This window comes from Paroedura picta, chromosome 13 (assembly GCF_049243985.1).
Source record: "Paroedura picta isolate Pp20150507F chromosome 13, Ppicta_v3.0, whole genome shotgun sequence".
Classification (NCBI taxonomy): domain Eukaryota; kingdom Metazoa; phylum Chordata; class Lepidosauria; order Squamata; family Gekkonidae; genus Paroedura; species Paroedura picta.
The window spans coordinates 9,462,062-9,488,929 of NC_135381.1; the positions used below are offsets into that span (position 1 = coordinate 9,462,062).

General features: G+C 49.3%; 1 protein-coding gene and 1 long non-coding RNA gene across 10 annotated transcripts in view; one reads left to right on the top strand and one right to left on the bottom strand.

The window, feature by feature from the left end:
• The window catches only part of HIC2 (HIC ZBTB transcriptional repressor 2), a 97,972-nt gene extending 78,871 nt beyond the window's left edge, over positions 1-19,101 (bottom strand). For 2 of the 9 annotated variants that reach the window (XM_077309220.1, XM_077309218.1), the window contains exon 1: positions 18,249-18,327. The gene's annotated coding sequence lies outside the window, so the exon portion shown is untranslated. Of the gene's footprint in view, positions 1-17,226; positions 17,938-17,967; positions 18,086-18,248; positions 18,328-18,949 lie in introns of those variants that run through there. The other 7 variants (XM_077309219.1, XM_077309217.1, XM_077309216.1 and 4 more) reach the window with 5 other exon arrangements.
• Positions 19,102-19,195: 94 nt separating this feature from the next.
• LOC143823184 (uncharacterized) lies at positions 19,196-25,705 on the top strand. Its single transcript, XR_013226406.1, has 3 exons — positions 19,196-19,275; positions 21,194-21,413; positions 25,578-25,705. It is a non-coding gene; the product is annotated as an uncharacterized LOC143823184 (long non-coding RNA).
• Positions 25,706-26,868: the final 1,163 nt, after the last annotated feature.

Genomic DNA, 26,868 nt, shown 5'->3' on the forward strand with positions numbered 1-26,868 from the left:
CAACAGAAACGGAATAACTTCACCCCTCTACAAATTTTAAATATGAAAGTGTAATGGACACATTAAACCAGGGGTGGCCAAACTGTAGCTCTCCAGATGTCCATGGACTACAATTCCCACAAACCCTTGCCAGCATGCAGGAGCAGCCTGCATGTTGGACGGAGTCAAAGAGGCCATCTGGTCCCACCCCCTGCTCCATGCAGGATCAGCCTAAAGCATCTGTCCAGCCGCTGCTTGAAGACCACCTGTAAGAAGGAGCTCACTACCTCCTTAGGCAGCCCATTCCACTGCTGAAGTAGATTCATAGAATCCTAGAGTGGGAATGGGACATGCAGGCCATTGAGTTCAACCCCCTTGCTCATTGCAGGATCAGCCTCAAGCATCCAGGAGAAGTCTCTGTCCAGCCACGGCTTATAGAATCATAGGTTCATAGAGTTGGAAGGGGCCAGACAGGCCATCCAGTCCAACCCCCTGCTCAATGCAGGCTCAGCCTCAAGCAGCGAGGATAAGTATCTGTCCAGCCACTGCTTGAAGGCCACTAGTGAATGGGGAGCTCACCACATCCTTAGGCAGCTGATTCCACTGCTGAACTACTCTGACTGAGAAAATATGTTTCCTGATATCCAGCCACTGTTGTTCTACCCGTAGTTTAAAACCATTACTGCAGGTCCTACCCCCTGCTGCCAGCAGGAGTCTTTCCCTGCCCTCCTCTAAGTGACAACCTTTTCTCGACACTCCCCAACATTGTAAGACACCACAGAATCTAGCCAGAGCAAGCTGGATTTGCCAGCTGACTTCCAAAGAAAGCGGCAGGTTAAGAAGAGTCTTGCCCCCACTGTCCACATCCGAGTCACATGCTTTAAAGCGGCTATGTCTGAAAAGGTGGAGCTGTGTATTTCAGCTGCAAGCAATCACCATGGCCCTTGAACAATTCTTTTAGCCTGGAATCCTTAGCCCTGGAAAAGCGACCCGTCAGCTTCTTTAAAAACACACGATAAGGGTTTTTCGTAACACATCACGAGTCTGTGGCAGGTGGGGGAGGGAAAAAGATCATACCGACAACTCTACTGCTAGACAAAGATTACACTCAAGGTGTTGCTGAGGGGGAAACACCACAAACGCACAGGTACACACCTCACTTCCCAATGCGTAGCTTTGCCTGTTTACGAAAACTGTTTTTAAGCCTGCTGCTGTCCAGCAGAAGACTTCAAGGTTCATAAACACTATACGTCAACACACAAAAGCTTCAAAAGGACTATACCATTGTGGCATAGTCCTCCCTAGTGCCATTCCAAGAGTCACCTGAGAAAAGAGCGTGAGTCTTGAAAGCAAACACACACATACACACACTCTCCAAAACGGCAAGTCAAGAAGAGATGTGCTTTGACACAGGACGTGAAGGTTCACACAACAAGCAAAACGCCATCCAAAAACGGCACCTACTGAGCATACCCGCAGGCGCAACACAACACGCGAATCCAAGACGGTATTCGGCGGCGCCACCTCAGCTAGGCTGCAGCGTGCCAGACTCAATAAAAGACATCAAAGTAATTGAAGGCTAAAAAATGAATGCAATTAGGGCTTGAACGGAAGAGCCATAAAACAAAGCTTATTCATCTCCATAATGAGGAATAGTTCATGCCCACGTTCTCCCATTTCACTCCCACTTATATCGCTAGCTGGTTTTCTCCTTTAGGGCCGAGCAGAGACTCTGGAACCAAAACTGAAATCCAGGCTTGTGTGGTGTGTGTGTGTTTGTGTGTGTGTGAGAGAGAGACAGAGACAGAGATGTTCATGAAAGACCTCTACTACTTGGATGCTTTTTTCATCCATTTCGGGGGAATGGGATTGCTTTTTCCCTCAGAGCAACATAATTTTCATATTTGCATTTAAAAAATGCCCATGAGAACCAAAAGCATGGTTGAGCTTCATAACATTACATCAAAGCTATGAGATGTGCTTTCCTGACAGTACCTGAGGCCACAAACAGGCCCAAGGGCAAGACTCTCCCGCCCCATGCAACCATGAGCACATATACATGCTTGGTTTATTTTCACATTTTTTGTTGTTGCATATGTATACTGGAATGGGATTCTGATTACACATTGTTCTTTTAATATGGCTAGGCTGGAATCCTGACCACAGAGAAAACTGTTCAAGGTGCCACTGTCCAAAAGATAACAGATGTAGTAAAGAGGAATTCTATAGGAAAGGCAGTTTAGGGAATACGGTTTTAATTGTCGGTGACATTTCTAGTTAGCTCCCCCCCCTTCCCCAATTCTCTATACTGCATTGTTTACTTGGATGTATTAAACTCTGTGTAGTTCAGGGTTCTCCAGTTGTGAAATCCAGTTTATCGGATCATTGTTTTCTAATTTGTAAAATCCGGTTTATGGGACACAGTATGCCATTTCTGGATCACTGTTCTTTAATTGGTATATAACCCAGTTTTATTGCGTTGGACACTGGAATACAGAACACTGTTTTTCCTACTGCCCTTTATAACTCTAATCTACCTCGGGTCCCTCAACTAGAAAATCGGACAAGAAATGAAAGTGAATGAAACTTCCATTGCTCTATTCTCGACTGCTTTTATACCCTGCTTTTCTGCCACCGCACTGGAACGGAAGGACACAGGACTGCCCCTCGGCTGTTTCTCGTCTGGGCACCAACCAGACCAGGACAGACCTGTCTAGTTTTAGCAAGGTAGCTCAATCCGGTGTCTTCACACCCATGCCTGAGCCCCCTCCCGCCACACCCTCAATCAAAGAGAAACTAAGAGGGCAGCTTTCCACCTAGACGTACCCAGAGAAACAATGAGGGGAGCTATTCATTAATCCCCGACCCTCCCACTGTCCTGGGGCAAGTTTACCCACTATCTAAAGCACCCCAGGCTTACAGACACCTAACCTTGTCTAGAAGGCATTCAAGGAATGAGATTCCCACCCACCCCCAGTCTCCAAAGGCAGCTTTGTTCCATTGCAGAACTGCCCAAACAGTTGGGAGACACATTCAGCTTGAAGTGACAACTCTGCAGCTCAAACCCAGAGCTCCTCATCCTGTTCTCCGGACAGAAGAGTAGACCATCCCTTTTTCCTCCTGAAACTCTTTTACATATGTATCTGCAGACTCGCACGTCCCCCTGTCTTAAAATCTACATCCAGCACCCTGATCCCTGTTTTCATCTCAATAGGGCTGACGACACTCCTGCCCTCAAACCAAACTCTAGCACAGAGATTCCCAACCAGGGGTCCGTGGGAGCTCTGAAGTGGCATGGTACAGAGGGTCAGGGGGATCTTCTCAGCTCCTACTCTTCTTTCCAGCTTATATGTGACCCAGCCACCATAGTAGTAGTAAAGACAGGAGGAGGGAGCAAAAGAAGAGCTAGGGGTCTAGGTTGTGATGTCACCTCTGGGGGTGTGGCCAGCTGACATCACTTCCAGGGCTCCTTGAAGTCTGAAAAATTATTTCAGGTCAAAAGGTTGAAAAAGGCTGCTCATGCAGCACTGAGGTACACTGATATTGATAACTAACTGAAGAGTCATCTAGGCATATTGCATGGCTGATGGGGTGGCGTGTTTGGGAACAGTTCCTTAAGAGGCTCCACTGAAACGGCAACAGTTCTTTATGCGCTCTTACAGAATCACAAATCCCTTATTTTGGCAGGGTTACCCTAAAGTCTTTTTTATCCTGTTTATTCTTAGAAAGCATACAATAATCACTAAAGCCAGAACTGCATGAAGGCTGGCTTAGCAAATTGCCGAGCCCGTGACAAAAGTGGTCTCAAAGAGGTATTCTCCGTCGGCTCGCCTTCAAAAAGCCAGGAGCGCTCAGCATTTCAGTAAGCCTACATGCTGTGACACAGGGGGAAAAGTATCTTTCAAGGGGGAAATTGAAATAAACACTGTACCTAGTCACTAAAGAAACTGCACTTGCAGATGGGATGGGACCAGTTAAAGAAACAAAAGCCATTTTCAACCATGACGGCATTTCACAGGCTGCAAATTATGATCTGTCATAGCCTTGAAGTCATGTCCCCTCTTCACGTGGCTCCCAAATAGAAGGCTGCCAAACTGTGGTTTAAGCGGACCAGGAAAACAAGCCACGGTTTGTAACAACACACTAGGGTTTATTGCAATCAACAAAAACAATTTCAAAACTGCACTGAGGCGTATACCAATGTTGCCACATATCAGCTACTGCGTTACTCTTGAAACACCTTGGGTGCACCCTCCCTGGCTTGTCCTTTGGGTGTGTGAGGAAGATGGTCCATGTATCCTTCAACTATACCCTCCTCCTTCCTCTTGGGACCCTCCTGCCAGCCTTTTCACTCCAGCAGGTCCAGAGGGTGGCTCTAGCTCACACAGTCTGTAGCACTAAAACACCACTTCCTGGCTTCCCATGTTTACTTCTGTTCAGGCCAACTTTTGGCCCCACTGGAATATCTATCTAGGACATATCTAGCCCAACCCTTAGGAACTCTGGTATCCCTCACAGTATTCTCACAATCACCAGGAGGCTAAGAAGAGAGGAAACTGGACCAATTCAAGGTCACCTAGTAAGCTGCTTAGTTGACTGAAGATTCGAACCTGGGTCTCTCCATCTTTTAATCACAGCCCTCTGTCTTCTCACCCTTGGCATTTGTGCCCCACATTTAGCATCCAAAAGCCTGACAGAAACAGCCCTGCAGGCTGATACACATGGCAGCGTCAACACCTTGGAACTGCTCCAGATCGGAGCAGAATCTGAGGCACATTACCAGAAGGCAGTAGTTTGCTGACGGAATCCACCCTGGCACAGCAGATGACTGGAGGATGCGTTATCTCAGTGCAAACAAAGTGCCCAATTAAATTGCCGACTGTTTATATACTTCGGGGAAGAAGGAGATCAGTTCTTCTCGAGGCACCATCTGTCGAACTACCAGCACACATTCCTCTCCTCTGGTTTGAGACTACGGTAGCAGCAAGACAGCACCAGGACAAAAATGTGCAGCAGTGGCAGCAGGGGTGAGGAGAGGAAGATTCCATAATTCCCACTGAAACAGCACATCCAGCCCATATTCCAGGGAAAACAGCTACTACCCCCCCTTCCTCGGTAAGCAGTGCCAGATGAGAACAGATCACTGGATAATTCCGGTGAAGGGTCCTTCTCTTTTAAGGAATGGAGGATATCTTGGTGGGTGGAGATCACCCTCCTAGATATCCTCTACCTCTGAGGGAGAAAGTCAGATTTCCGTCACATGAACTTATCGGAAGGTCTAATTTGGAAACAGCTGCAAGCCAATTGCCTATAAGATTTCACTATGGCAGCTGAGCAGATTTCATCTCACACAGGGTGAAGCCCGGGCTGCATGGTAAGTTAAGGGAGGTTAGCAAGCTTTGCCAACATGCTCCATTTCTGACACACATTCTCCACGCATGGGAAGAAACACAAATCTTCCCACTCATACACAGTAACAAAATTCAGCAGAACGAATGCCCGTTGTTGAACTAGATTAGGAGTCCCTGACCTTTTTTGAGTCTGCAGAATTCTCAAACAGGGTGGTGAGTGCAACACCAAAATGGTTGCTGCAGGAGGCAGAACCAACCACAAAATGTCAAGGAGCAAGTCTGGGTGAAACTCTGATAGTAACTCGGAATCACTAAGCAAGGATGGCTGAAGTCAGTGGTCCTCATCTCACGGATCAGTCATGGAGCCCCACCTGCTGGGTCGCAAGTTCCTACAGCACCAATGATTGGTTGTTTTTTCCAAGGGCCCATCCTCAGTGTGTCACACACCCATGCCTTTCCTCACTTTCTTGCTAAGAAGAACAGGACGATTACGTCACCCTGCAGCGGATGAATCTGGATTCTTCCTCCTCCAGCCATGTGACTCTGCTGTCATGTTTGATGTACCTCAGTGGGTTCTATGTCGCCCCCTGGGTGTGAAAAGTGGAATCTGGGTTTGGACAGGTCAAACGGCAGTGGCTTAAACAAGAGCCATCATGCCAAAGGGCTTTCGAAAGCAATAGAAATTTGTCTTTCTGCAAAAATAAATAAATAAATAAATCACGTTGTGTTTTGAGAAGTGGTGGCCATAGTTTTAAGCCACAATTGTGAATTTGAGCAGATTGGCCAACGTCTGGCTTCTTCTCAGGGCTGTATTTAAACCCATTTCCAGAAGTCACATAATTAACTTCTGTGTGTCTACATTTCTATGCCGGCAGAACAGGGAAGACCGGATGGCTAAGGGCCCCCTAGGTGTTTACCAAGCACATTGAAATCTTGCGTGGGAAGGTCAGTTACACCAGCCTTCCAGTCATCCTTCTGACCTCCGAGAGCGCGGCTCCTTTCTCACTCAAGTAGCCAAACATCAGAAGCAAGCCAGATTTTGTTGTGTGCGGATTCAGACCCCTAAACCTCCCTCGCTCCTCCCTGCGCAAGCAGAGAGCAACTGAAGTCTGGCTTGGTTTCAGAAGTCGTCAACAGAACATCACTTTGCCACGACATCCAAAGTGCAGCAATTCAAACTATAGTCCAGTGCCAGAGCTCTAAACCAAGGGTTCTTGTCCTGACTTCCAGAAAAGAAACAAATCCCACAGAGATAAAGTATCAATAAAGGGTTTCCTAGCCCTACTGGGAAAGTTCTGGAGAGTTAGGGGTACAGTCTGAAGGATCTTGGGGATGGGTGGGTCCTCAGTGGGGTATAATGCGGTGGAGTCCAAGACCAGACCAGGGGAACTGGTTTCTTCCATCTACAGCAGCCATTCTCAATTTTTTTTTTAAATCATGGCCCTTTTAGGAGTTCTTCTCTGGTTCCAGGGATGTCTCCAGTAGGCTGGCCGTTTGCGCAATGAACGAGGCTAAAAAAGGCTTAAGCTAAGAGTGAACTAACTATTATTACTAGTTGGATTCATTGCCTGCCACTCCCAGCAGAGCCAGCTCGTGGCGGGTTACAAATGAATGAATAAATCAATCCCCTAAAAACCCCATTAAAACATAACAATTCAGAGCAACCCAAACAAAGACGGCTGTGACCAACCATCCACACACCCATGCGGGGAACCCGGGGGACTGCTGACCATCGTTGTTAACATAGGAGGAAACTATATGGGGTGCAGATTGCATTATTTCTTTTTCTTTCCCTTGACGACGACTGAACTTTCTAGCAATTCATGAGGTCATACAAAAAAGGGTATTGCATCGGTTCAGTTACCCCTCATGAACCCTTTGGGCTCCCGTTCTCCCGTCGCCGTATGGGAGGGCGGTATATAAATTAAATAAATAATCTGAATAACTTTTCAGACTGTGGCCCCCTTCAAATGTTCGTGGGGTCCCTCCCTCACACGGCCCCCATTGAAAATGGCTGTCCTAGAGAGAAGTTGTTCATTCCAGGAGATCTCCAGCCCGCACCCCCCACCCCAACAAACCAGGTTTGTGGTCATCCCAAGTAAACGCCAGTGTCTTCACAAGCTCTGAAAACAGTAGCCAAGTGCACACACCCACAAAACAGCCCTTCCATTACACCGCAAACATCCCAAATCATGCTTTGCCTGCCAGCAACAACAGGCAGAGCTGGCATGCCGAATGCTTGACCTTTGCTATTGCTCCAGTTACAACTGAGGGTGGCATCTATTCTTTCACAAAAATAAGAAGTAAAAAGCCTCCATAGATGTCAATAACAATCAGCTGTTGACACATATTTCCCCCTAAACTATCCCGTAAGGCCAACTCAGTGTCAGCAGATTCCCCAGCCCTGAAGAAAAATTAAGAGGATTTCTCCTTTTCTTATCAATGAAAAGGGCTGGTGCCCAGTTTTCATGCACTGAAATGATAAGGCTATTCCTCTTTTTCCTGGGGGAAGGGAGGGGGGAGACACACACAGCCATGCTCCACCAATAAGGCGAGTTTCTTAAAAGACTTGATTGAGCATATTTCTTTTTACTTATTTCAGCAACAAAATCTGAAACATACCCCCCGTGTTAAATGAAACATGGGTTCAATGTCTTAGGATAAACATCATAATGTCACAATTACAGCTTGGTGTAGTGTTTAAGAGAAGTGGTCTCTAATCTGGAGAACCAAGTTTGATTCCCGACTCCTCCACGTGCGCCTGGGGCCAGTGACAGTTCTCTCAGAGCTCTCTCAGCTTCACCTACCTCATAGGGTGTCTGTTGTGGGGAGAGGAAGGGAAGGAAATTGTAAGATGCTTTGAGACACAATCACGTTCCCTTCCTCTCCCCACCACAGACACCCTGTGGGCAGGAAGGACTGAGTCCTGAGAGAACTGAGACTGGTCCAAGGTCACCCAGCAGGCCTCATGTGTCTCAAAGCACCTCACAACCACCTTCCCTTCCTCTCCCCACAGCAGGCCCCTTGTGAGTCAAGTGAGGCTGAGAGAACTAGGATGGCCCCTGTAGTGAAATAATGGCTTCAGCTTCTGCTTTTGTACAACTTTGGTTCAGGCTTCGGGACTGTAGGGTCTAGCAGGCCGCAAAAGATTATCTTTTTCTTTCTGTGCAAATATGTGCTACCCATTACCCCACCCCACCCTGTGGCCTTGGCCAAGCTAAGGTAGTAGAAAGCAGAGTGCAAAAAAACCCCAAACAGATTCAGATTTTCAGATTCAGTTTATTAGTCAGCCATAGACCATTTCAAACAAATTAACAAACAGCTCTTCTCTTCTGTCCCTCCTAAATAAATGAATAGATCCAAATCGTTCTGAGAAACTGGGAGGGGGCATGGCTCAGGGGTAGGCCGCCTGAACACCAGAAGGTCCCAGGTTCAATCCCCAAGAACTCCAGTTAAAAGACCAAGTACTAGGTGATGTAAACAACCTCTACCTGAGACCTTATTGGACCAATGGCCTGATTCAATTTAGGGGTTCCAGCTCTGGGCTTGGAAATTTCTAGAGATTTGGGGAGGGGGGACCTGGGGACAGTGGGGTTTAGGGAAGAAAAGGACCTCCATGGGATATGTCACTGAACCAACCTTCCAAAGCAGCCATTTCTCCCAGGGGAACCGATCTCTGTAGCCTGGCGCTAAGTTGCCATTCCGAGAGGCTTCCCACCATCACCTGGAAGCTGGCAACTCTAATTCAGCACAAGTTGGCTTTATGCGTTTGTGAAATTATTTCTTTACAAATTCTGCAAAAACCTATATAAAATCTGCAACATGTACTCCTCTCGGGCACCTTGGTCCAGAGGCCGTGCATCACATCTGGCTCCCCGAGAGATCAGATCTTTCGATATACCTTGCAGCTGACTGAGCCGTTTCATGCATTAAGCGTCTCTTCTCAGGAGTTCCCCAAACAAGCTGGCAAAGCAGCCGGTCTCACTTGCTGCCAGCATAATTTTGACCTCGAGCAAACGGAAGTGCTTTTCCAAGAATCTCTCAGCGGTTGAGTCACACCGAACGCGGGCACCAGACCGCATCAACCAAACTGGGGAAGATAAACAAGACAGATGAATCTGCCACTCCTAGCGGAAGTTTAGGAGAAGGGCAAGTGCCCACGGGCACTGCCAGAAGTGGGTGGCACAGCCTCCGTCTTAAAACCGCAGCAAAGTTCTGACCGTGCAAAAAGTCATGCTAAAAGCCAAGAAATCTGTTTCTTGACTAGGTCGCCTAGGCAATTTGGACTAAAAGTGCCAGAACCCTCGAACGCTATCCCAGAATGCAACACACACCCGAGACTCTTTATGAGCAGCCCTGCATTTGGGGACAACAAGATAAAGCTTTCACTACTGCAAACGTCATCAGATCTCTTCCCCCTCCTTTGCCTAGGGAACGAGGGTTATCCTGAAAGGCAGCCCATATTGCCCTAAGACTAAATTGGATATGCTGGTGTGGTCACCAGCAAGAGCTTCTTCATCACCACCCTTGTGTCATCTCCCAACCTCCAGCCAAAAGCCGCCAGTCTCCCCTGGCCTTTCAAGCACTGGGACTTTACAGCTTCCCGAAATCCCCTTTCCTGGTCAACGCAGCAGCTCCCATGCCTGGAGCAAGCAAAGATGTACACAGCTGTAGCCAACCCTGCTCTTTCTGCAGATGAACAATCTGCACAATCATTACCGTGCCTGCCCAAAGGAACTTCAAATGCAGACGTAATCCTTGGCAAACATCAACTCGTCCTCCAAAATAATACCCTACCCCCTTTTCTTTAATGCTTCTGACAACAGATGTGGAATCGAACAGAGGAGGATAAACAGATTGTGCATGTCTTAACTCACAAGGGGCTCCATGCGCCCAAAAGCAAAGTCTGCAACCATACTGGAAAGGAGAACTGAAGCCTGACCGTCCAACTGCAATGGACGACATAGTACGGGGGAGGGCCAATGAGGCACATAAGAAAGAAGCCTTGCTTAAAGATGGAAAGGCAGAGGGGGTGTTAGACCTCCACTTGAGGCCCCAGGAAACCAGCCCCCCCCCCAGAGTACAGACGGTTCATGTCAAAATTACAGAGATGTCAAGGTCATAATAAAGCACATGGGGGGGGGGGAAGCAAATGTGAAGGAAGCTGGAATTTGTACAGACCAAAAATTATTTTGTCATCTGAAAGACTGGCGGTAGTAGGTAGGGAGACAGTAAAAAAGTGAGATGATTTGGACAGAAGCATTCTTGGTCACTACAGGACTAGCAAAATATCCAAAAACCAAATTAAATTTGGTAACGTTGGAAAACCCTGAACTCTTCCATAGTGGATCACCACGAGCATTCTAAGTGTATTAAATGTGGACAAAATTAATTACATTTGCACCATTTTATTCAAACATTTATGCCCCACTTTTCCCCAGGACTCAAGGCAGCATGCAAAATATAATTAAGAACATGCAAGTAACAATATAAGCCCAATTCAACCCAACCTAATAAAATGCCTGTAATTTACAGTCCACTCAAAACTTTAGTGCAAGCTTTCCCAACCAGGTTTTCCCGAATGGGTGGGACTAATTTTTTATATATTTTTAAAATTTGTTAAACAACTATTGGGTGGCATGACCATATATGGTCATGCTGACCCACCCCTCTCAAAGCGGCCAATGATGGACCTGGAGGGGAGGGGCCCCAGGTGGGTGTGTCCACAGCTATGCTTCCCAACCATATTCTGCATGATCGTGCCACTTCTGGATATTTCAGGGGTTTCTCAAAGGCAAATATGTTGAGAAAGGCTGCTTGAGCGAATGAAACCACATTACTGAACCTTCCGCAAGCTTCCAAAGATGGGAAAACAACCACCACCCCCTACTAGCTGAAAGAGTTTATTCCATAAAATGGGAGCAACCACAGGGAAAGCAGACCACCCCTGCAATTCAAATCCTAAATGTGGCAAATCCTATGTGTTAACTAATTGAACGGGGTAGGAATAACATTTGTTAGCCCCATGCATGCATGGGAAGCCCAGCACCACTTCTAACGTGGTCTCAAGTGTTTTGATGGGGAAGCACATACAAAACAGACACATGCATCAAGTGGTGCAGAGTTTGTAAATGCCAGACTATGACTGGAAGACCCAGCTCCATGTCCCCACCAAGCCATGGGGGTCTTGTTGCAGTCACTCTTGCTCAGCTTAAACTACCTCAGTTGTTGCAAGGGTAAAACGGCGGAAGGGAATCTCCTCTGGGCTGCCTTGAACTCCTTGGAGAAAGGGTGGGAGAAAAGCTACTAGACAAGCATTTTGAAAGTCCATAATAAGTGTATGCATTTTTTTTACATTCCCCAGTCTGATTTTGTTTTAACTCTCTGCTGATTTTCAGTAAACGCGTTGTGTGTCTTTCAACTTCAGCCCAACAGAATACAAGTCTAACCAGACAGCATGGTGAAAGGATTGCTGGAACTATGCACACAAAGCGCTTCAAACATGCTCAAAGTACCAAATCCATGCTGCAATAGTTACTCCAATGCCAAGATTTGGGTTCCCACCCCCCAATTTTGCCGCCCCACCCACACACACCCCAAAAAAGAGAAGAAAAAAGAAAGCTTACGTTCACACACAAGTTACAATTATATCCTGTAAAAAAAATGTCTGGGGTGTATAACATTTTAGAGAGGGGGTCACCTAACATTGCAAGTGTTATGAATGCAGGGGGGTGGCACATCCCCCCCCCAAACCCCTATTCCATTAGGTTTGAGGAACACAGAATCACCTTTCTTCCCACTTTCAGTCTCCAAGCCAGATAAAACAAGGCAATATGACAGAAAGCATCAGCGGGACTCGGTGAAAAATATGTACACACATACATTTAAACAGCCTTTGAGGTCATCCATGCACAAACTTGGGCCATCCCCCCTCCCCAAATCTCCAGGTACCAGAAGCAAATGCTCAGGTAGCTACCTAACCAGTTACCATCCACACATTCCAATCTGGTGCACAGTCCCCCAAAGGCAGCCAAATTACCCCCCCCCCCAACGAGTTTCCTTCCTGCCCCCAAAATACCCCCTCAACCCACTCGGCTACATCCTTGTTTAAGATCTCAAACGTAGAAATCTCACCCAACCCCCCTGCTGCTCCGGAGTCAAACAATACAGGCTCTTGGGCACCAAGGGAGCTGTCATTTCAATAATGCAGAAACCCCCGCCTGTCCCCCCCCTCCTCCCGAACAGCTGACTTCAAGCGCACTGCTTATTAACAAAATGGGAAATCTGATATATAGAAAGAAAACACTATGTGGAGATTAATCCTGGATTGCCATTTGTAGCCAGCCCTGGGCCTCCATCCAAGCACAGAAGAGGCAGGAATATTTTTCGCACCTGTCACCGCAGGTAGAGCGACCGCAGCGCTGGGATTTCTTGCGTGCTGCGATCGCAACCGCCTCTAAGAGCTGCTTTGGTGTTTCCCTTGTTCTGGCAGAGCTCAGACTGGGGGAGAAACCTTTCCCCCCTCCAAGCACTGCTGTTCCAGCCCTGGCTAATTTTCACACCTTTTGACAACTAATAAATGCAGGCTTCAGGGGGAGGGGGGTTCATGGCAGACCGAGATGCAAGCGAGCCCAGTTTGAGGGGGTCAGCGTTGAGAGGACGCTGAAAACACCCGTAGATGTTTCAAGGGAGATCTGATTCAGAAACTTCCAAAATTGTTCACGAGAGAGGAGGGAAGATGTGAGAAGAGAAGCTGGTTTTTGTACCCTGCTTTACACTACCCAAGGGAGTCTCAAAGCATCCTGCAATAGCCTCCCCTTCCTCTCCCCACAGCAGACACCCTGTGAGGTAGGTGAGGTTGAGAGAGCTCTGAGAGAACTGGGGCTGGCCCAAGGTCGCCCAGATGGCTGCATGTGGAGGAGTGAGGACTCAAACTCGGTTCTCCAAATTAACTAGTACAGCAAGCTGGCCACGAATGCTGTATGTTTAGTGTATCTTTTCCAGCCTAACCGAACACAACGGCATGAATTAGCCAGTCCCCAAAGAGTCAAATTCCCAGGAGACCAGACATGTAGAAGCAAGGTGGCAGAGGGCTGTGGCCCCACAGGGACCAGTTGTTTTCTCATGGGCAACATTTTCGGGCAGGTGAACATAAGAAGACTGTTGGACCACACTAGTAGTCCATCCTGTCCTATACAGCGGCCAACCAGCTCTGCCGGACGGTCAACCACCGGGTCAGAGACTGAGGCCTCCCCCTGATTTAGCCTCCTGGCACTGGGATTCAGACCTTTAGTGCCTCTGGACCTGGAGGTTCCTCATAGTCGCCATGACTAGTAGCCACCGATAGACACTCCTCTGCGAATCTATCTAATCCCCTTTTAAAGCTGTTTATTCCTGTAGCCCAGGGGTAGTCAAACTGCAGCCCTCCAGATGCCCATGGACTACAATTCCCATGACCCCCCTGCCAGCAAACTCCATGGACATCTGGAGGGCCGCAGTTTGACTACCCCTGCTGTAGCAATTACTAGGTCCTCTAGCAGCAAATTCCACAGGTTACTCACACTCTATGTACAGACGTATTTCCCTTTGTCCGTCCTGAATGTACCACCCATCATCTTCACTGGTTGCTCTGAAGCTCTAGGGCAGGGGTGGCCAAACTGTGACTCTCCAGGTTTCCATGGACTACAATTCCCAGGAGCCCCTGCTGCCAGCTGAGGGCCGCAGTTTGACTACCCCTGCTCTAGAGAGAAACGTTTCGCTTTGCCAACTTCCTCCACCCCACACCGAATTCTGTAAGCCTCTGCATCAGGTCTTCCCTCCCCTCAAATCATAGCTAAGCTGAAAAATCCCAGACTCATCAGCCATTCCTCATACAGAAGGTGCCCCAGCCCCTCCTAATTATCTTGGTCACAAGGCCGGAGTTACAAAATCGCTCAGGTTTTCGGACAGAGTTGTCTCCCATTTCTGCACTAATGGGATCAACCTCCCTTCAGAGCCAGTGGGTTATCTTTCTAGGCACAACCTATACAGGAAAGCAGGGGGATGCTCCGAAATGGAACCTCCAAGAGCAGGCTGCACACCCAAAATCCTGACCCTTCCCACTGAAAGTGCAGGCACAGGGACACCACCAGCCTCGTCAAACTCCTATGTTGGCAGAGTTTGAACCAGGCCATCTCTTCCTGCCACAAGCCCACCAGAGACCCCCAGGAGCGGATCTAAACCTCTTTCCAGAGCTTCAGTTGTCCCTTTCCTTCTACAGCGCTTTCACTCCCGTTTATACAGAACGCCGCAGCTCCTAGCTAAGGCTCGAATTCTCGGGTAAGCAATTCAACAGCTGAGCCCTGTTAATTTTTTCGCCGAGGCCAACCAAGCCGGCACGGCCAGAGATGCTGAAACACAAGCCCCCTCCCCCCAGCCCCTCGGACCCCTCTGAGCGTCGACTGTCACAGGCCACATAATGGCTGAATCACAAATGCAATTCGTCTCCCCCCACCCCCACCCCTTCCAGGCCAACATCTGCTACAGGGCTGCAAACCAAGGAGCCCTCTCGGAAAGAAAGATCAGTGTTTCGGTCGCCACCAAAACCAGAAGCTTCCGTCCACCACCGGGTCAAAAGCAAAAATCTAAGAGGGGTTGTAGGACACCCCCCCCTTTACAAAAGACCCCCTTTTGAAATGGTAACTTTTCGTTAAGCTGGAAAGACACCTCCCCACCACTGCAAGGAGTTACCTGATCAAAGGGGCGTCCCGAATTTGACAAAACCTCGCCCACCCTGCTCTAATGTGTCAATTCTCCATCTAAGCTATAAAACTTCTTACGCTTTTGTGCTCCCCACCCCTTGATAAAGGGGGGGGGGAGGGCCAGCAGCAGGCAATATTCAACTCTCACCCTGCCTCCGGTCCGTATTCCAGAGGGCCTCAACTTGCCGATTTTGTTTTCCTTCAACAATTCGGTCAGCGCTTTTGTAGAATTCGGGGAACTACAGCGGGCCACAGAGAAAGCCATTCTCCGCTCAGCTGTCAGCACAAGCAAGCAATACCCATCTGCTTCCCCTGAATTGCCTCCCTGTTTCTCCCGTCATCCATTTCTCCGGCTAAACAATCCCAGGCAGACAGGCTGCTCTTCGCTACAGGGCAGCAAATGGCTCAAGTATTTTTAAATTCGCCATCATAAATCCTTAACTGTGGTCACTTACCAGAAGAACCCTTCCTGTAGCATGACACAAAGCGATGCTTTGAGCAGCTCTTTTTATGGTTTTTTAATTAGAACAGTTCACACTTTTAAAAAATCTATCTAGAATTGGATTGGGAAGGAAGGAAGGAAGGATAATGGAGAAAGAGGAAGGAAGGAAGGAAGGAAGGAAGGAAGGAAGGAAGGAAGGAAGGAAGGAAGGAAGGAAGGAAGGAAGGAAGGAAGGAAGGAAGGAAGGAAGGAAGGAAGGAAGGAAGGAGCTGGGTTCTAATCCAAGCTGAATTATAAAGTAGGGTGTGACATCTTGGGACACTCATTTCCATCCCCACACCCCTCACAGGGATGTTGTGAGGATAACACGGAAGGCAGGAAAACCCACCCATTCCACCTTGGAAGAAGGGGAAAATGTGGGGTTTTAGATAAATCTTGAAATGGGTGTGTCCATTAGGATCCGATTATACAAACAGCAGTTAAAAAAAAACACCAGGAAAGCCATAAAACATTTTTTTACCCCATTACAATGTGCGTCAGCTAATACATCTGAGAATGTGGGTGTGCAAATATGCTTGCTTTAAGGAGTAAGATGAGAAACATCCCCTGGGCAAGCTGAAATACCCTTCCTGCTTCTCTGAGCTGTTTCTGGGTTTTTGTTTCTTTTTTAAAAAAGGGGGCATGCGTGCGCACAAAGACGTATTCACATGTGTGTGCGCCTGGAATGCAATTCAGCCCCCTAGGGAGCCAGGCACTGATGCCCCGGAGAGAATAAATAACACAAAATGTTGCAGGGTTTATTCTCAAATTTATTTTTGATCCCCAGTTGTTGGCATGATGTGACAGGAGCAGGTGGCAGGCTGGAGGGGGGCCTCTTAAAACGGAGGGGAAAAGCCGAAACCCCCCATCCCGCCCCTACACAGCCATAGGTCCCTACAAAATCATCAGGACTTGCGGCTTCACAACTTGGAAGAGAACCATAGCCACATATTCTAAAAGGAACCTACTTTTGATTGCCAAAGAAACCAGTTTAGCTCGCTTAAGCTATCACATTGGGGCACTGCTGCAACTCCTGGCTCCGAATACACGCGCATGGCAGACAGGGGTCCGAAGAAGCCCCTGACAGTTGTGGAAATAAGTCAGTCTCTCCCCCACCCCCTCACATGTCATCAATGACACGCAGATCTGGAACAGCCTGATCCATTACGGCTCTTGAGCAAACCTGAACCCCCCCCCCGAAAAAAAGGGGGGCATGTCTCTTTGTTCAAAATACTTTCTCTCCCGCTTTTGATATTATTAATGTCAGTCCGCATCTTCTCAATTGTCACGGAACAATAGTGGAGGGGGGAAATTGTTACCATCTTCTCTTTCCATTCTCCTCTGCCTGCCCCCCAACCCACCCCCCATTGCTACCTGTGCTCATTTTACACACACACACACACACAAACACCCCACTGGGAAATCTTCAGAGACCCAAGCCAAACCCATTGTCTAAAGTTTTAAAAAGAAAGAAAGAAAGCAGGACATTTGAAAACATCAAGAAAGGTCACCCCCAAACTCATAGCCCTTGAGTTTGAAACAGCCACCCTCCAAAGGCACTAAGTCCCCCCATAAGAAGGAGCCAAGGAGAAGCCCAGCTGGCCAAGGGAGGGAAAGGAGGGCCCCCTTCCAGGCTGGAGGGGGCCGGAAGGAAGCAGAAGGAAGGGGAGCCCACCTTCGAGCCGCATGCCCAGCTCGTCTGCCTGGAAGAAATGCAAAAGCCGGAGCTTCTTTCCCCTCCTCTGCCAAACTCGCAGGCTGGGCGCCCCCGGGGCATGGCAGGCAGCCTCCCCTGCGCTGCGCCTCCTTCCCTGTGGCCCGGCAGCATCTTCCCCCGGGTTAGAGCACGGCGGGGTCCTCCTCTTTGGCATGCAGATGCAGAAGCCCACCTTTCAGGCGCCCCCAAAGCCGCTCCCCGCCCCGCCCGCGAAGAAAGCGCCCGCGGGGACCCTTCCCAAGAGCCGAATTGCGCAAGGGGGGAGGGGGAGATTGGGAGCAAGCGTGGACTTAAAAAAAAAAACTCACCCACACCTCCAACCTTCTTCCCAAATTTGCAATAGTCATTAAAGGAGGAGGGGGCAAGAAAGTCCAGAAAAAAGGGGGGGTCTCGTTACAGGGGTCCAATGGGAGCGCGGACGGGGAGATTGCAGAAAGCGCTTCTTGGAGGGGGCGTGCAGAAAGGGGGGGAGGAAGGCTCCTGTCGGGGACCCCCCCCCCGCTAGAAACACGCACATTCACACACACGCGCACACACACCCAGCCCGGCTTGGCCTGGGACCCTCGCTCTGGGCAGCCACAAAAGCCCCGCCGCCGCAGCGCCGCTCAATGGAGCGGGGAGCAGCGGGGGGAGCCGAAAAGCAGGGGCAAAAGTTCAGCGGGGCTCCGGCGGGCAGGAGAGGTCGTGGGGACGGGTCACCTGGCAGCCGCCCGAGGTCTGGGCTCCTCCGCGGGTCGCCTCGGAAAGGAGCCGGGCGGCGTCCGAGCAGCCACTGCCGTGCCATCCCAGGTCTCCGGCGTCCCAGCCGGCCCCCCGCCCCCTTCGCCCCCTCCTCCTCCCGGAGCAGCAGGAGGGAGGGGAGAAAAAGGAGGGATGCGGCGCCCCGAAGCCGCCCCGATGGCCGCAGGACGCCCCCTCCTCGGTGCAGAAAAGCAGACACCCCCCCTTACACGCCCCCCCTCTCCAAATAATTACTTAACCGCCACCGCTGGGCCGGGGGGAGGGGAGCCCTCCTCGCATCATGGCTGCTGCCGCCGCCCCCTCCCCACTTGCCGGCTTCCTCCAAGGCGGCGGCAGCAGCAGGAGCAGCTGCTGCGGCTCAGGCACCCCCACCCCTCCTGCTGCCCCACCCCGCCAGGCAGCGAGCAAAGCAATGGGGAGGAGGGGGGGAGATACGGGGAGAGGGGCGAAAGTTTCCCAAAGAGGGCCGGCTAGCCCGCTGAGGTCCCTATTGCACCCCCCCCAGAAAAAAATCTTGCAAAGTAGCCCCCCAGGCTTGGGGAAAGGGGGGCTGGGGGGAGGGGGAAGCCCTGGCCTTCAGCATCCGATTCTTTGGGCTCCAGAAGTGAAGGAACTGGAAAGGCGAAGCTGAGCGGCTCTCGCCCCCCACGCCCCCCTTTCTTCCTTTGTGTGGCTCAGCAGAGCCATGGATGGAAAGGGGGGGAGAAGAGAGAGAAAGAGAGCCGAGGAGCATGCATGCAAAATCCCGGGGCTGCTGGCCGGATGCATGCATGCATGCATGCACGCGCCCTCCCGCGCGCATCGACACACACACAGAGAGCCATGCACACATACACACCCCCTGGCGGGACCGCACCGGAGCATGGGGGTCTCTCTCGCTCCCTGCTCTCCCCCCCCCCCGGCCCTTGGGGGTCGCCCTGCCCGCCCCTGGCCGGCTCACCTTTTGAACGGCATGTCTCCGGCGGGGACTCCGGCCCGTCTGCCTCCCCCGGCGCCCTCCTCCTCGCCCGTCCGCCCGGTTTACTCCTGCCCGGTCCTCATCTCACGGCTTCCCTGCCAGCGCCATCTTGCAAGCTTGTGACGTTGGGAGCCGCTCACCCCTGACCCACATTTGAATAGAAGCCAAAATGGGGAGGAAAAAAAAAGAGAGAGAGAGCGAGAGAGAGAGGGAAGGGGGAAAGGAGGAGAAGGGTGGAGGTGGAGGGGAGGGAAGCAGGCGGGCAGCGCAGAGGCCGAGGCGTGCAAAAGCAGCGGCTCTTGCAATGGGTTAGCATCTCTCTCGCGCGCGCGCGTGCAACTTTAGCCAAGCGGCATTTACAGGGGTGTTTCTGTCCCCCGCTCCCCCCCCCCCAGCCCGCGCGTCTTGCAAAGGCGGAATTGGGGAAGGGGCAGGAGGGCATCGGGCAGACGGATTTGCAGAAAGAAATGCGGCTTTGCACGCACGCACCCCCCACCCACCCGGGCGCGCAGAGCCCTGGAATTCGGCTAAGGCGTCTCGCGCCCTTCCAAGCCGTCGGGAGAGGCTTACTTTGCAAAACTGGCGTGGGGAATCCTCCGGGCGTACGGCTCACACGCCCCCCCCCTCCGGTTTATTCTCTGTGCCCCCCCCCCGCCCCGTTTCCCCGATCTAATTTTGTAAGGGTCTCTATTGTCTGGGCGACGTTGCGCTTCTCGCGCGTATCCTCCGCAACTCTGGAAACGCTGGGGAGAAATAGACACGTTCTTATTGTTGGGAAACGCGGGAGACGCCGGGGACGCGGCTTTAGTGAAGACCACCCTTTGAAGAGAGAGGGGGGTGCTAGAAAACGAACAAAGGCAACGGGGCCCCGGGCGGGGGGGGGGGAGATGAAGGGCTCGATCCTGAAAGCACTTAACGAGCGCGCGCTAGATCGGAGGACTTCGGAGGGAGTCGGTAAGTTGTTGCAAGATGGAGCCCTTCACGCGCACTCCCCCCCCCCCCCGCACACAGACGCCTTTTAAAAAAATACTTGGGGGGGGGAGGGGTTCGGATTTCCTGCACGGGGAAGGACAGCGAACTTAATTTTCAGCGGAGTTGCTTTCAAATGCGGAGAAGACCATCTAAAAAGTTTGTTCTCTTGGGGCACGTTCCGACAGGCGTGCGTGTCAATTTCCATGTCACTTTCCACGCGAGTCAATTTCCGTGTCAATTTCCACGCGAGTCAATATCCTTGTCAGTTTCCACGCCAGTCAATTTCCACGTCAGTTTCCACGGGGGTTCTCTCGGGGCTGATGTAGACCTGATTAACCCCTTTTGCAAAAAAAGACTTAACTCCTAGTTGGGGCGCCTTAAAAGACTAACACAATAATTGTAGCAAAATAGGAGTCCCGGGGCTCAAGGCAGCACTTCAACAGTTGGCAAGAATTGTTATCTTCTGTTGGCAGCTATGGAGACACAGAGATAAAAAACGAAGACATGAGACTATTTTCACTGAAATTCCTCCCTACACACACCTTGGTAGGTGCCTTTAGAGCTCTAAAATGGTCTAGAAAGGAATGTCTCGAAAAGGATCTCCTCCCACCCCGGATCCACAAAATGAGCAAAGGTTCCGTATTTTATTACTTTTTATATTAATTCCTGCAGTTTTGGCTCTCGGTGGTCTTTGCAAATTCCGTTGCTTTGTGAGCAAATGTGCATTCTCGATGTGCTGTTCAAAGAGCATTGCTACGTATAGTGTACATTCCTTAAGCGCATAGTCTGCACAGAATGCTGATGTATACAGGCATAAATAACATCGAAACGAGTGCTGTGTTTTACGGGGAAATTATAGCGCGAAGAATCAGGGAAGGGGACGGAAATAAAGAAGTTAGATTCACACAAGGAAGAAGCAAAAAACAATCATACAACCCACACACACAGATTTCTGGATTGAAACTGCAAGGGTGAGACACTTGAACCCAGCTAAATGAGACACAGAGGTCCTTGAGCTGTAGAGATCCTTCTCTGAAGGGAGCAGTGAATCATGGCGGATCCAACCCTGCCACCGCCTTTAAGGAGCCCCTGGACTCTTGCTCTTTTGGGGTGCTATATAGGTAGACTAACATGACTACCCATCTGGGTCTTTGTGTGTGGCCCACCTTCAGAAGCTGGTGTTTTTTTGTACCCCACTTTTCACTGCCCGAAGGAGTCTCAAAGCAGCTTCCCTTCCTCTCCCCTGTGATGTAGGTGGAGCTGAGAGAGCTCTGAGAGAACAGATCCAACAGGACTGTGACTAGCCCAGTCACTGAGATGACTGCATGTGGAGGAGTGGGGAATCACCTGGCCCCCAAGTTAGAGGCTGCCACTCTTAACCACGATACGACACTGGCTCTCAGTGGTGCAGTTGGCGGCCGGAACAGAAGCAGCCAGAATGGGACTAAAGTATTCAAGATACCCTGATAAAGAAGTCAGTGTGTGTTTAAAATGATCATGGGCTGGGTTTTAATTCATTGGCTTTGCGGTTTCAAATGCTGGATCATCCAAAGTTCTGTTTTGGGAGAAAGGCAGCTTATAATACAAATAAATGCCTCTATTTGGTAGATTTATTCACTGTTGTGTTTTTTTAATTTACATAATCTTAATTGTAAGCCGCATTGTGGATCCTGTATGGAATGTAAGGGCAGCGTAGAAATGTTTAATATATAAATTAAACAGACTGAGTTCTGACCTGAATAGCCCAGGTGACCTCAATCTCATGGGAAGCCAAGGAGGATTGACCTTGGTGAGAACGTGGATGGGAGATTGCCCAAGATTTGCTGCTTAGAAAGTGACAATATCAAGTCCCCTCTGCTCCTCTCTTGTCAGGAAAACCCTAGAATCATAGAATAACAGAGTTGGAAGGGTCCTCCTGGGTCATCTAGTCCAACCCCCTGCACAATGCAGGACACTCACAACCCTATCGCTCATCCACTGTAACCTGCTCACCCCCTTGAGCCTTCACAGAATCAGCCTCTCCATCAAATGGCTATCTAGCCTCTGCTTAAAAATCTCCAAAGATGGAGAACCCACCACCCTGCGGGGTTGCTGTAAGTTACAACTGGACAGCTCTTTCTACCACCACCAAACATGCATCTACCACCCTCCAAGCATCTGATGAAGTGGGCCAGCAAACATTTATACCACAACCAATTTGCCAGAGCTGAACTAGAGGTGATGCCAGAGTGCCACGACTGGATATTCATGTGTGCCTTTAAAAAATCCACGGAAGACTCAGTATGTACTGAGGACTAAATTATTTGAGGACTGTTTCCCTCACCTCCTTTTCCTTTTGCATATGCCCTCTCTGGGCTACATTAAGCCTCCTCCAGGGAAAAAGACAGGCACAGCACGAGAACCTGTCTTTTTCCCCTGACAGTAGTTAAAACAGCCCAGCACGGGGCTTTCCTGTCACCCCAGCTTCCAACTAGACCTGACCCCTCTGCAGCGGACTTTTAAAACAACGCAAGTTGTCGAGCCTTGGTATTTAAGACGCTCCGAGAGGTTTTGTGATCTTGACGGTCCACAACCCCCACCCCCACCCCCACCCCCCAATTCTGCAAGTACATAACTTTTTACTTTGGCAAACGTTCCCCGTGGGTCATAGCCATTTCAGAGTTATTATGAAAGCATGCCTTCATCCAGCCTCCCAACATTTGATATTACTTAAGAAACGCTCTGGTTTCCTCCAAGAATGCCAGTTGGCAGCCCTCGCACTTGTGGATTTGTAAAAAAACAAACGGTACCCCTCCAAAGCTCAAAAGACCCATAAAAAGAACACAGTCCACGTGCAAACAGGAACAGCCGGCTGGAATACAGGCACTCCCTTATGTTTATCCAGACACTCAGCTTTGAACCACAAAACCTACTCCTAACCTGGTTTCCTTTTGACAAAGTGTCTTTAAATGTAATTATTGCTGAGCTTCGTGACAGCTTACATACGAGACAGTTTGCACGCTCTCGTCTTTGGCACATTGATGTAACGTCAGATTACAATACCTAATCCATTGTTTTGTTCTTCCGCTTGACAAATGAGCCGGGCACAGATTGCATCCCTTAAGTTCAAGAACGACAAAAGTTTTATTCTAGAAAAGAGGAACACTAAGCAAATCTATGGATGAGATTTTGGAAGTCACTGCTCACTTCTTCAGATAGAAGAAGTCCTGGAGCACCTGAAAGACCCACAAAATCTGTGGCAGGGGATTCTTGCCCTCCTCTTCATATACCGTCACTGCTCAATTCTTCAGTTTCATCATGTTTTCACAGTCGCTCTTATTTTACAGCTGGCTGCCGCTTTAGAGCGTTTACCTTTTTCTGTTGCCTTGGATCCCACTGAGCTGTTCCACTCGCAGTGGTTCTTTGGTGAAAACAAAGGAAGACTCAGTATGTTGGGAGAGAGAATTGCTGTTAGCAAAACGGACCTGCTAGATGTGCAGCCTGTACGCCCCGCTGGTAGATTCTCAAGCACAAAAGTCATCACAATCATAAAGCTCACAAAACAATCAAAATCCAATGCTGAAACATTAAAACAGTGATGTGGGCACATGTGTCGCATCTGAGCACACAGCACAGAAATCTGACTCCCAACCCATGCATTTCAGGACTTGCGATATTTTTTAACCGCTCCACAGCTCAGTTTGAGAGTCGGTGTCAGGATCAGGTTGCACAATGCCTTTAGAAGAAGAAGAAGAATTGGTTCTTGTATGCCGCTTTTCTCTACCCAAAGGAATCTCAAAGCAGCTTCCAGTCGCCTTCCCTTTCCTCTCCCCACAACAGACACCCGGTGAGGTGGGTGAGGCTGAGAGAGCCCTGATATCACTGCTCGGTCAGAACAGCTTTATCAGCGCCGTGACAAGCCCAAGGTCACCCAGCTGGCTGCATGTGGGGGACTGAGGAATCAAACCCAACTTGCCAGATTAGAAATCCGCACTCCTAAGCACTACACCAAACTGGCTCTCATACTTTTACTAATACAAACACCCTTGGGAATATCTCTGTTTGCAAAGCCAGAATGGGGATTATCTTGGGAGAATTAGCAGGTAGGTGTCATTTTAAGGAAGTCTGAGCTGGGTGATCTTGGGCTTGTCACAGCCCTGATAGTGCTGTTCTCAGAGAGCAGTAATGTCAGGGCTCTCCCAACTCCACCTACCTCGCAGGGTGCCCATTGTGGGGAGAGGAAGGAAAGGCGATTGTACGCCGCTTTTGAGACTCCTTTGGGCAGCAAATGGGATATAAAAAACAACTTTTCTCCTGATAGCACAAGAAACAGGCCTAACAACATTGCCGTCTCATCTCAGATGCATCCCCTTGTCTATTTCCCAAGGTTATTTATGCCATCAAAAGTCAGCAGTGCCCTTCCATGCCTTGCATGGGACAAACAGGTCAGTTCCTATGCAGAAGAATAAACCCGACAGTTTTAAAATGCAACGATAAAAGAAAAACAAACAATGGGAGAACATTTTAATCTTCCAGGTCATTCCATTGCTGACTTGAGAGTGGCCATCCTGAAACAAAGAAACTTCAAAGGGTAATTACTGAATTTGAGTTCATTTACAAGTTCAGCACAAGGAACCCCCAGGGCTGAATAGGAACATGAGGTTCTTATCTCATGACAGATGCTGATTTTCTGCCCTCTGGCTTTCCCCCTCTAATCCTGCTGATTACAATATGCATTGTACCTTTGCATCCTTTACCAGCAATCCTCACAACACTCCTCCCACCTTCTGATTGGGGTAAAAAAAAGACTCAGATATCCATTCCTACTCATATCTGATGAAGGGAGCATGGACGCTTAAAAACCTGGGGCTACTCTAAGGTGCCCCTGAACTCGAATCTAACTCTACTTGGAAAAGAAGACTTCATCTGTGCATCACGTGCCATCAAGTCATTTGCTGGCAGGGGCTCATGGGAATTGTAGTCCATGGACATCTGGAGGACCACAGGTTGACTACCCCTGTTCTATGGAATGTTCAGGCTCGATTTAATCTTGAAGCTACTTATTCGTCTCCTTGGTGGTTCACGGTATCTGTAAAACTCTCCTCCAGCACCGCTTTTCAAATTAACCAACTTTCTTCCTCTCAGTTTTCTTCATTGTCCAACTTCCCCACCCGTACGTAGCTATGCATCTTGACTGCTGTAATTTGCTTCACATGGGACAGCCCTTGCAGGCTAGTAAGACACTTCAGCTGGTATATAACAAATTCCAAAGTTTACAGATTCCAGTTTGTGGTTTTCTTTAAAGCTCTAAGTGAGTAGAGCCAGGATACCTTCTCTTGTACTATTCCTCTGTGTGCTTAGTCCGCCTTACAAAACTCTCCTTGAATGCCACAGCAATTCAAAATCAGACTGGTTATCTGAGATGTTCCCATTCTTTGGTAATCCCTTTGGTGCTCACAATCATACTGCGGGCCCATTCATTTTTCTCTTTCAGGGGAATCATTGTATTGAGGCAAGAAAACTTTTGAGCAGCCCCACAATCTCCATTTTCCTTCTCCATTTACTGCTGAACTGTATGAGCGTTGTGGCCGTTTCCACTGATTAATGTGACTTTATCAGGTCAATGCTGATGACTAATTCTCCTGTTTCCCATTTTTAGGCTCAAAATGGTGTTTGGGGCACAGCCGAAGTATTTCCCCAACTCCTGTACTGCGAAAATGTTCATCTGCTTTTGATCCTTGGTCATTTCCACTGTGTCTCCTGTCCCCCTTTGGGACATGTTTCTTCCTTGTAACTTTATGGATTAATTAAAATATTTATGTCCCACTTACTGCATCTACTTATTATTTGATTTGCGGGTGATTCTAGCCCTGGCTTCCTCAACCAGGGTTTCATGAAACCCAGGAGGTTTCTTGACGGCCCTGGGAAGGTATCCCAAAAGGCTGGGAATTACTTATTTTTAAAATGAATAAACATTTATCATGATATGACCATATATGGTCATGTTGATCCGGTCCCCCCCCCTCTTCTCAAAATGGCTAATGATAGGCCTGGAGGGGGTGGGAAGGGGAGGGGCCCCGAGTGGGCATGTCCACAGCTCTGCTTCCCAACCCAATTCTGCACGATCGGGCCACGTCTGGGGTTTCTCACAGCCTGAAGGATGTTTCACGGGTTTCTCAAGGGTAAAAATGTTGAGAAAGGCTCTTCCAGCCCATCAGGGATCACAGAGTGACCAGGAAGACCTGAAAACTGTTTCCCTATAATAACCTATTGTGCACTGAGCGCAAAGTGTGTGTGTGTGTTGAAGCTTTGTCTGTACGTCCCATTGTAGTCGGTCACATCATTTGGCCACAGGGGTAATCCTCGCTAAGCAAGGGTGGCATATTGACCAAGACAACATGACGCTTTGTCCCCACTCACATTCGGCTCCGTAGCGATTTCACTGACGGCAGATGAGCAAGGCCAGGGTTTCCCATGTCAGTCATGTGAATATCAATACCATTGATTGCTCACAGGGGCAATCCCAGCCAACTTGGAAGCACAGCATAAACTGGATGACATCACAGTGCCGCCTAGCCAATCCGGTGGGGCAACGTGCCGTCACGGAGAAAGACGGCAGTGTGTCCCGATTGGACAATCCCCCACGACCCCTTTGGAACCACTCTCTTGAAATCATTCCCCTTTGGGGCTCAGCTATTAAAGATTATTAGGATTAGCCCTTGTATTTATGTACCAGCTTGGAGAGCCAGGTTGGTGGAGTGGTTAAAGAACAGCGGCTTCTAATCCGGAGAACCGGGTTTGATTCCCCACTTGTCCTCCATGTGCAGCCAGCTGGGTGAACTTGGGACAGTTAAGGTTCTCCCAGAGCTCTCTCACCCTCACCTACCTCACAGGGTGTCGGTTGTGGGGAGAGGAAGAGAAGGTGATTGTAAGTCACTTTGAGACATGTG